This window comes from Tachypleus tridentatus, chromosome 8 (assembly GCF_004210375.1).
Source record: "Tachypleus tridentatus isolate NWPU-2018 chromosome 8, ASM421037v1, whole genome shotgun sequence".
In the NCBI taxonomy this organism is placed as follows: domain Eukaryota; kingdom Metazoa; phylum Arthropoda; class Merostomata; order Xiphosura; family Limulidae; genus Tachypleus; species Tachypleus tridentatus.
In genome coordinates, this window is record NC_134832.1 from 49104452 (window position 1) to 49116192 (window position 11741).

General features: G+C 36.8%; 2 non-coding genes across 2 annotated transcripts; both read right to left on the reverse strand.

Moving 5' to 3' along the window:
- Nucleotides 1-731: 731 nt before the first annotated feature.
- On the reverse strand, nt 732-823 carry TRNAI-UAU (transfer RNA isoleucine (anticodon UAU)). Its single transcript is given in 2 exon segments — nt 732-767; nt 786-823. It is a non-coding gene; the product is annotated as a tRNA-Ile (tRNA).
- Nucleotides 824-1861: 1038 nt separating this feature from the next.
- On the reverse strand, nt 1862-1953 carry TRNAI-UAU (transfer RNA isoleucine (anticodon UAU)). The gene is given in 2 exon segments: nt 1862-1897; nt 1916-1953. It is a non-coding gene; the product is annotated as a tRNA-Ile (tRNA).
- Between the last annotated feature and the right edge of the window lie 9788 nt (nt 1954-11741).

An 11741-nucleotide genomic window follows, 5' to 3' on the forward strand; every position in this document is an offset into this window, starting at 1 on the left:
AATTTCGTTCAAAGCGACACGAGGGTTATCCGCGCTAGCCATCCATAATTTAGTTGTATAAGTTTACGGATTTACAACGTTAAAAGCAGGGATTCGATTACCTTCGGTGGATTCAGATGAGAGTCCAGTGTGGCTTTGTTAAAGGAAACGCACACACACTAGAATATTGCAACTGACGGCCACATTATAACGACCCCACGGCTAAAAGGGCGAAGATGTTTCGTGTATACGGGAATCACAACCAAACAAAGGAGTGGCCATAGATAACAGCGACATTTGTAATAATATTCATATGTACACAAGACATCAAAGCTCCTGACACATATAGATTAAACTCAGGTTTAACACCAGAAGTATGGTAGAAATACATCGATGGCATATTTCGGAAACGATTTGGTTTGAGTCTTGCACAAAGATTCATGAGGGCTTTTTGCTCTAGCCGTCTCTAATTTAGCAGCGTAGGACGAAAGACAAGGTAAATAGTCATGACAGTCAACACTAACTATTGTTCTAGTCTTTTAACAACGAATATTGGGATTGATTGTCCCTTGTAACACCTCCATGACTCAAAGGGCGAGCATGTTTGGGGTAATAGGAATCAATACCCGCGACTCTCGGATTACGAGTCGAGTGTCTCAACCACCTGGTCATGCCGGGCCAAAATATCAGATCGTGGATTTCAATTGAAATTCTTTGCCTACGTGACAACGAGGTAGAGAACAAAATGGTCATTCCCCAGGTGAGGCTCGAACTCACAACCCCGGCATATCCCACAAGTACTGTCTTATAAGTACCGTGCGCTAACCAATTGCGCCACTGGGGATATGATAGTATTTGCAATAGAAGCACTAGAACACTTCACTATTTCATAAAAACCTTTGTCCATCAGCCAAGTTAACACTAAAATTTCCCAACACAGAAGGATACTTAACATTAATCGGTTGTGTATATTAACCCTCATGTAGCTGCAAAGGAAAAACGTCAGTTAGATAACAAAAATATTTATGAATTAGGCGCAAAGCTGCACGAGGGATATCCGCGCCAGCCGTCCATAATTTAGTGGTTTAAGTCTACGGATTTACAATGTTAAAATCAGGGATTAGATAACCTTCGGTGGACTCAGTTTAGAGCTTAGTGTGGCTTTGCTAATGAAAACACACACACGAGAGGGAAAGCAGCAATTCGTCACCACTCACCGCCAACTCTTGGGCTACTCTTTACCCACAAATATTGCAAATGACCGCAACATTATAACGCCCCCACGGGCAAAAGGGCGAGGATGTTTCGTGTATTCGGGGATCAACACATTTTTGCAGCAAACATCACATTAGAAACCACCTACACACTACTTGTATTTGTCTTACACAACAGTTGTTTTAAACACTTGGTACAAAAAGAACAAAGGAGTGGCCATAGATAACAGTGCAGCAGTGACACTAGAAATCAAAACTCTTGACACATAAAACACACGTTTAGTACCAGATGTATGGTAGAGATATATTTATGGCAAATTTCAAATAGTGTTTATTTTGATTTTCGCGCAAAGATTCACGAGGGCTTTCTGCTCTAGCCGTCTCTAATTTAGCAGCGTAAGACAAGAGAGAAGATAACTAGCTATCACAGTCCACACAAACTATTGCGCTAGTCTTTTACCAACAAATATTGGAATTGATTGTACTTATAAGACCTCCATGACTCAAAGGACGAGCATGTTTGAGGTGAAAGGAATTCATACCCGTGACTCTCGGATTACGAGTCGAGTGTCTTAACCACCTGCTCATGCCGGGCCAAATTATCAGATCATGGATTTCAATTGAAATTCTTTGCCTACGTGACAACGAGATAGAGAACAAAACGAATATTCCCCAGGTGAGGCTCGAACTCACAACCCCGGCATATCCCACAAGTACTGTCTTATAAGTACCGTGCGCTAACCAATTGCGTCACTGGGGATATGGTATTATTTGCAATAGAAGCACTAGAACACTTCACTATTTCCTAAAAACCTTTATCTATTAGCCAAGTTAACACTAAAACTACCCAACCCAGAAGGATACTTAACATTCTTAGACGTAGCCATAAACATCCAATACAGACAATTACGAAACTTTATAGATAACAAAGAATACAGGGGCGTGGATTTTTTACACTCGATGGGGGAGATGATTTTTACAACCACTTATATGGACTGTTTAATTTACAAGTTGGTAATCTCTGATTACGAGAACCTGAAAGCTGTAAACATACAGTCAGAGTAATCTTGTTGCCTCGATACTTCAAGGTTTCCATGCAGGTTTGTGTAAGTGAGGTGTTGTGAACAGTTTTCAAAATGTTAACAGAATAAAGACAAATGTGTCACAAATTAACTGCCACAAGAATTTATTCCTGCACACTGCACAGTATAAAAGATGACCATCATACTTGATAAGGTTACTAATAACTTTCATTGCATGAATTACGTTTTCAAATATTAATAAAATTAGTAATTACCCTTGATAAGTTTATATCTATTGAAAAACTGTTCATGTTGTTTTCTAAAAATAATTAAAATGTCTTTGCGAACTTTTGAAAATTACACATCAATACAAAGTAGCACATGGTTATTCATTTGTCCTGTAGTCTACATGTTCTCAAACGTAGACCTCCTTTGTGATGATCTGTTTATGAATTCTTTCATAAGCTCTTCTATATTTATCTTGTCAACCTCATCTTTGTGAGTGTGACAAACTGCCGCATGGTTGAGGCGGCACTGAGACATAGTTGACCTTAACCACGTTTTCAACCGTCTTAATGCAGAAAAGCTGCGTTCACATTCGCAGCTGGATACTGGACATACAAGCAAAATTTTCATGAGAAGAAAAACTTCCTTAAACATCTGCTGGCTTGTTTCATGCATTTTACAGTGAGCCTCCTTCGCACCTTTCAGAGATACTGCTTTTGTTGTTCCTTTGTACATGGACAACTGAAACTCGAGCCGTTGTGCAGAGATTTCTGGAAGGAAGTTTACAACCGAGTTGTCAATCTTGCCATAGTTGATCATGTTCTCAAGTGCCAGGTATTGCATCAAGGCATTGTTGTCTGCATTGAATCTAGTGGTCAGATGTTCTAGGACTCTGTCCACAAATTCAAAATATTGGCTTCTGCAGTAATCTCCAGCTGTTGCAGAATGGTTTGCTGAGCCATCACCTGTAATCCTTCTGGGGGGTCTGCGAATGCGTGGTAGTTCAATAGGCACCAGATCTAGGTAAGTTACCTTTTTCTCAGCTTCATGAAATATCTTGTTGTAATTTTCCTCTGTTCGCAATACCCGCAATTGCTCAACTGTCATTGCAGATGCTTCAATCATGCCAGATACTGTCGCTGATTGTGCTTGGAATGCATGGTTTAGTTCCTCTAATGCAGCTAATGGATGCTGAGCCATCAACGATCCTAAAACTGTCTTTCCTTTGTCAAATCTGTCCAGCAGACCTCGTGCTTTCACTGCTACATCTGATTTATCATTTGCTAATTCAGACAAAGAATCAACAATGTCACTATAGTGATCATTAGCACATGTAATTACAGATAGGCGGGACAACCAGCGTTTTGGACACAGTGGGCGGATGTATTTAACTGGACCATTGTGACCGTCTGACGATACAATATTTTCAAAGATTGTCTTGTATTTGCCTGACCTCTGAAGCAAGACACCAGGTTCACGTACCCACTGGATAGAATCTCGAACACATTCACAAGCTTCAACTGCATGTTGCATTATTAAATTAGCCTTGTGTGTTTCACAATGAAAAAACAAAGCTGACGGTTGCTTCTCTTTTATTTTTGTCTGGCATCCACTGTACACACCACTCATGTTAGCCGCTCCATCATAAGTTTGTGCTCTTAATCTTGACAGTGGTAAATTGAGTCCAGTCAGTACATCAAGTATAGTCGAGGATATTGTTTCACCAGTTGTATTGGAAACACTGTACAAACCAAGAAATGTCTCATGGACGTCAAGGTTCTCATCTACGTATCGTAAACATAATGCTTCCTTTTCGGCATCTGAAACATCCTGAGTGCCATCAACCATTAATTCAAAGATTTTACTTTGCTACACTTCGTGTGTTATGTTCCTCAGTATTTGATGGCTGAACATCTCCAATATTTCATTCTGAGCCTGGGGTGATGTGAAAGTGGTTTTGTTTGACAAGTAGGCCGTCAACTCAGGATCTTCCTCTTCCAGGAGCTTCATTAACTGCAGGAAGTTCCCCTCCGTATCATTATGTCCACGTAATGCTAAACCTTGACGCAGTAAGAAACGTAAACTTCTGAATATTTTGGCGAGACTTCCTTTGTATTCTTCCTGCTGCTTCTTTTTTCCATCATGTAGCTGGAGAGTCACTGGAGTTACATCAAGTGAACCTTCTGGAGATATAGCAAATCTGTGCTGAGAGGAGGATTGGTGTTCGTTAAATTTCTGTTTTGCCTTTTCCTAGTTGCAAAACCGGTGGATATGAAGGAACACTCCACTGGACTCTCCCAATTTCGCTGTAAAAAGACCTATATTTACCTCCTTGGCACAATGAAAGCATATGACTTTTTGAGTCTGATTGTCCAAGTGCAGCCATGGAAACTTATCAAACAACGTACCCTAGAAGTTGATATCTTGATATTTTGCTTTCTGTCGTGGTATTAGATGTGCGTATGGATGATATGAGCCCCGTTGTAAAATCGAAACTAAAATTAAAGGAGCGGAAAGGGGCGATGTAGGGCACGTCTGGATCCGAGCGGCCCAAACCTGTCGTTAACTGTACACTAAACATTCACTATGGTCAGCACCTTTGGCAGCTGAGGAGAGTAAGACGTTCGACAATAAAACCGGGAAGACATGCATAAGAACAAATAGCGCAGGGAAACCGCACAATATACACATAAGATTGATGCAGCTACAAATGGCCTGCCAGATCTAGATAACAGGAGTTTACTCTTGGGAGTAATATTTTCGAATTTCACGCTCTGTTCAATCTGTTGTGATGAAAATTTTACTTAATCGTACATTACGTACAAAACGTAGGTAGATTCTGTGATAGTGCTTGCAAGCCTTACATGTATACTTAGACCTACCGACTGATACTTACGAACTATCGCTTAGATCAAAAGCTTAGAGGAACGCCTATTTTAAAGATGTACATTTTGGCTACTGAAAAGCCTACATCTAGGCCTAATTATGTAATTCGATTGGTAAGAACACGGGAATTACAAGAACAAACACACAATTTGTAGGCCAGTGATGCAATAAAACAGTTCAACAGACCAAACTGTACGGGGGGGATGATTGTATGCACCACACACCCCACCTAAAATGAAGGAGGGGATTTATCCCCCATTCTCCCAGGATCTACGCCCCTGAAAGAAATTAGTAAGCAGATATTTCTTCATAATAAATTACACCATCCACAACGAGTTAAAATGGAAACAATAATAGGAGAATTAAAGATAATAAATCAGAATTATTTCACTCAGAATGCCATTCAAACAGCTCAAAATGACTTTAATACATTACTACTGTGAAACTGATACACCGAATATTACAGTACCAACGTTCTGAAACCACAGAAAACAAGAACTCTGCAACAACAGCAACAAACATACGAAAATATCCGCAATGAACATTCCTTTCAATGACAACGTAATCACAACCGTAAAGCCATTAGACGGTCTCAACTGACAACCAACACAACATAAGAAACAGGTAAAAAATGAAACGCAAGAGAAAACGCCGTAGAACAAACGTGTCACGCGAAGAACTTGGTTTGTCAAATCTTTGTAATATATGTGGAGACGCATATGTAAGAGAAGCTGGAAGTACTTTAGACACACGTGTCTCACAACACATCAGTACGTTACAGACGTATGACCAACACAAAACCACTTCAACAGAAACACTTCTTGTACAAACAGGGAACCACAACACAGAAGACCCATTTTATGTTTCTATTTTAAAAAATACGAAGGATTTTAAAGAGAAAAAATATGTAAACTATATTTATTAAACAAACTAGTCCGTAGATGAACAGAGACACTTGATGGCGTATGTAACTAAACCACCATTCTGAAACAATACACAACACCGAATGTTTTTTGACATTAGCAACTAAACCTTTAAACACATTTTATAATGTGTTATACTTCAGCACGTGGTAAGCAAGTTGTAGTCCGGCATTCTCCACTACAAGTAACTGATTAACTTGTACATCATTACAAGTCAGGATTTATGTTAATTAGTGAATTTGCTAACTGAAACTTGAACCTGGTTTTATTGTCTTAATTTTTTTGAATTTTAACAACCCCTCCCCCTTGAAAGTGAACTTTTATTTTGTGCCATTTCCTGGATCACACCTGTTAGGACTTGACTAAGTTTAATTCTACATCGTAGTGGGTGTAAGGTGTAATTAGTACTACATCGTCTATTTAACACCATATATGATGAATTATTATTTTCTTAACTTAAAGTGCTCATTGTTGAAAAGAACTGCACCCATCACAGGTTGCTTAGTGGTACAGTTACAACACAAAGTGTTCGTACACCTGCATCCCGAGTAGTTTTTTGTTCATAACTTATAAAGTACCACTTATAGGCTAATAAACGTATAGTGTATTATAAATATTATGCTAACACACATCTACATGAATTTTTATGTAAATTAAACCACAAATAAACTGTATATAAACAAACAAACAAAAATTGGAGGAGCAGAAAGTGTTCGTACATTTCAGAACGTGTGAAAAAACTGATATTCCTGTGAATAATTTGTTTAGTTTGGCAAATAAACTACATTATACCATTCCAGAACTAGACACTTGGTTCATAATTATTGGAATTTAGCCAGCAATAAATGTACTTCCGGCAATATAGCGCCGTCTCCGTCATTATCTGCTTGGTCATCATGGCGAACAGGAAACAACTGTCCAGTGATTTAAAAAATCCGTATTGTTGGAAAACACAAGTTTCGTCTGTTTCTTTCCGGTATTGCTACACAACTTAATGTGCCGAAATCTAATTTCCAAGTTTACGGTTACAGGATCAACTGCAAACCACCTTCGTTCAGGACGCCCTACCAAAATTCCAGAGAGAACCTAGAGGATGGTTCTCAGAAAAGTTAGTAGGAACCCTCGTTTAACTCGTAATGACATACAGAAACTGGTAAGGGAAACTGAGGTGGACGTATGACCAACACAAAACCACTTCAACAGAAACACAGAAAACCCATGTTAAGTTTCTACCTCACAAAATACGAATGATTTTGAAGAGAAAAAAAATATGGAAGCTAAATTTTTTAAAGAAACTAGTCCGTAGATAAACACTTGATGGCATATGTAACCAAACCACTATTCTAAAACAATACAGAACACCGATACACTTGACAATATTACTTTCTGTTTAACACTTGCATACTGTTGAGTATCACACAGTCTTACAATTCGTTTATAACCCTTAAGTACACCAAATATCCTTTCAACTTATTACTGTTTCTTAGCAATTTGTATTTTCTGTTTATGTGTTTTAACTAATGATAAAACATGTAATTCTTTTATATTTATATCTTATAAAATAGTCATTTATGTAATATGTCAGAACAGCTGTATGATTAGTGTTATAACTATAATATTAGAGTGTTAATAATTTAACGAATATTATAATATTAAACGGTTGTGTATATTAACCCTAATGAAGCTGAAAAGGAAAAACGTCAGTTAGATAAAAAAATATTTTATATATGTTTGTTTGTTTGTTTTTGAATTTTCGCGCAGAGCTACACGAGGGCTATCCGTGCGAGCCGTCCATCATTTCGTAGTGTACGACTAAAGGGAAAGTCCTCCGCGAATACACCGGTAAGTTTACGGATTTACAACGTTAAAATTATGGGTTCAATTCCTTTCGGTGGACTCAGTTTAGAGCTTAGTGTGGCTTTGCTAATGAAAACACACACACGAGAGGGAAAGCAGCAATTCGTCACCACTCACCGCCAACTCTTGGGCTACTCTTTACCCACAAATATTGCAAATGACCGAAACATTATAACAACTCCACGGCTGAAAGGGCGAGGATGTTTGGTGTATACGGGGATCAATACATTTTCCAGCAAACATCACATTAGAAACAACCCACACAATACTTACATTTGTCTCACACAACAGTTATTTTAAACACTTTGTACAAACCAAACAAAGGAGTGGTAATAGATGACAGTGCAGCAGTGACATTTGTTATTATATTCACATGTACACTAAAAATCAAAACTCTTGACACATATATTGGGTTGAGGAATAATTTGTGAGCGTTTTTAAATAATTTCATTCAAGCATTACATGCAAGACTATACAATACTTCAATGCATGAACACATTACACCCAAAACATTTATTATGATACTTTATTTCATGTAATACCTAGGTGTATAGTATGCATTGTTTTAAACGAAATTGCAAGAAATTAAATGCGAAAAGCAGATGGTTTCGAAAATGCTCGATTTTGTCCACTTGACATTCCATTTAATGAGCTGAAAATGAAAGCAAAAATTAAATACAAATGAAAATCAAACACACCATCTATTAGAGCAAAAAATTATCTACCAAATGACATGAAATATTTTGCGAAAGCGTTTCATTTATGAATATATTTTTTTTAACTTGAAGAAACGCTCACGAATTATTCCTCAACCCAATATTTTAAACTCAGGTTTAATACCAGAAGTATGGTAGAGATATATCGATGGCATATTTCCTATAGGGTTTCACGTAAGGCTATCTGCTTTCGTCGTCTCCAATTTGACTGCGTAAGATTAAAGACAAGGCAGCTGGTCATCACAGTTCACACAAACTCTTGTGCTCGTCTTGTGCAACGAATAATGGGATTGATAGTTTCCTTTTGTCGCCTCCAGGGCGATGATGTTTGGTGTGAAGGGAATTCGACCTTCATGGCGGACCAAAATATCAAATCGTGGATTTAAATAGAAATTATCTGTCTACGTGACAACGAGGTGGAGAATAAAACGTCAATTCCCCAGGTGGGGCTCAAACTCACAACCCCGGAATATCCCGTAAGTACTGTCTTATAAGTAGCGTGTGCTAACAAATTACGCTACTGGGGATATAATAGTATATAGAATAGAACACTTCACTTTATCCATTAGCCAAGCTTACACTAAAATTACCCAACCCAGAAGGATAGTTAAAATTTTTTAGACGACCCAAAGTAGTCTAAAATTGAAGTGGAAATTACGGAAAATTGATATTTCTTCTTTACGGTCTTTTTTCCGTTACGGATTCATACCTGTATAACTGGCATTTTAGACGTACGTATTGTGTTCCACAAAAGTACTTCAAATGCCTTTCTTTTAACACCTGGAACACCTGTAATGTATAACAGTTAATCTTTGTGTCTAAAACCTTGAGTACCATGTAATATACAATAGCTAATCTTTGTGTCTAAAACCTTGAGTACCATGTAATATATAATAGCTAATCATTGTGTCTAAAACCTTGAGTACCATGTAATACATAATAGCTAATCATTGTGTCTAAAACCTTGAGTACCATGTAATACATAATAGCTAATCATTGTGTCTAAAACCTTGAGTACCATGTAATACATAATAGCTAATCATTGTGTCTAAAACCTTGAGTACCATGTAATACATAATAGCTAATCATTGTGTCTAAAACCTTGAGTACCATGTAATACATAATAGCTAATCATTGTGTCTAAAACCTTGAGTACCATGTAATATATAATCGCTAATCTTTGTGTCTAAAACCTTGAGTACCATGTAATATATAATAGCTAATCTTTGTGTCTAAAACCTTGAGTACCATGTAATATATAATTGCTAATCTTTGTGTCTAAAACCTTGAGTACCATGTAATATATAATCGCTAATCTTTGTGTCTAAAACCTTGAGTACCATGTAATACATAATAGCTAATCATTGTGTCTAAAACCTTGAGTACCATGTAATACATAATAGCTAATCATTGTGTCTAAAACCTTGAGTACCATGTAATATATAATAGCTAATCTTTGTGTCTAAAACCTTGAGTACCATGTAATACATAATAACTAATCTTTGTGTCTAAAACCTTGAGTACCATGTAATATATAATCGCTAATCTTTGTGTCTAAAACCTTGAGTACCATGTAATATATAATAGCTAATCTTTGTGTCTAAAACCTTGAGTACCATGTAATACATAATAACTAATCTTTGTGTCTAAAACCTTGAGTACCATGTAATATATAATAGCTAATCTTTGTGTCTAAAACCTTGAGTACCATGTAATACATAATAACTAATCTTTGTGTCTAAAACCTTGAGTACCATGTAATATATAATAGCTAATCTTTGTGTCTAAAACCTTGAGTACCATGTAATACATAATAACTAATCTTTGTGTCTAAAACCTTGAGTACCATGTAATATATAATAGCTAATCTTTGTGTCTAAAACCTTGAGTACCATGTAATACATAATAACTAATCTTTGTGTCTAAAACCTTGAGTACCATGTAATATATAATAGCTAATCTTTGCGGCTTAAACTTTGTTAATATCTCCAAGTTAAAACTCGACCATTCTGTTTATAGGTAAGAGCTGGCTAAAAAGTTTCTTCCTCGGTGCTGCTAAATGAAACCAACCCAGACTAAGTTATCTTCTGTCAACAGTAAATTCACGAAAGTGTTTGAATAGGTTCGGTCAGCCAGGTTGTAGGGTTCGCCTCGAGTCAAGAATATATCCCTCTACATTATTCCCCGCTCGTGACGGAAGAAAAATAAATCAGTGATCGAATATTTACGAAAGAACTGTTTAAACGCATCCGTAATAAAACACGTAATTAAAAAAAAATAAAGAACGTGATTCGAACCTGAAATCTGCCCTACTTTTTTCTACTGATTTTGAACGTGAGGACATCTTTCATCGCGATTTAACAAGAAACTGACACTTTTATAAATGTGCAACTTCCTCTCTGAACGTAAAGGTAATTTATTAGCAGAACCTTCTTGTTATAATATTCAGATAGCCACATTTAGACGAAAACATGCCACACTAACGAGCGTCAGACAGAAGATAAAAAAAAAAAATTCACTATTACTTTCATCTTCGTCTTCCACCTTACTCAGCATAATTGTTATCCTCCCCTCAGAGTTCTTTCACTAGAAATTCATCAACGCAGAAAACACGATACTCTCCCCCCCCCCCTGAGAATTTGATAGGTTCAATTTGGTTGAATGTCATACAAGATAATTAATGTACCATCGCGCAACTGTACTCCTTGTTAATTTCATTTATTTGTTCTTATCACTGATTGTTACTGGCTATTATTGATTGTTGTTGGTTATTTCACATTGTTACTGGTTGTTTCTCATTGTTGCTGGCTGTTATTGATTGTTCCTGATTATTACTGGCTATTATTGATTGTCATCGGCTATTTCGCATTTTACTGCTATTATTGGATATTTTTATTATTGCTTGATACTATTGGTTGTTACTGGTTATTTTTCATTGTTACCGATTATTATTGGTTGTTATTGGTTATTTCTCTTTGTTACTGGATATTATTGGTAGTTTCTGATTGTTGCTTAATATTATTAATTGTAATTTATTATTTATCATTGTTACTCGATATTATTAGTTGTTATTTGTTAATATTCATTGCTAATGGCTACAATTGGTTGTTATTGGTTAATACTCATTGTTCTGGCTAT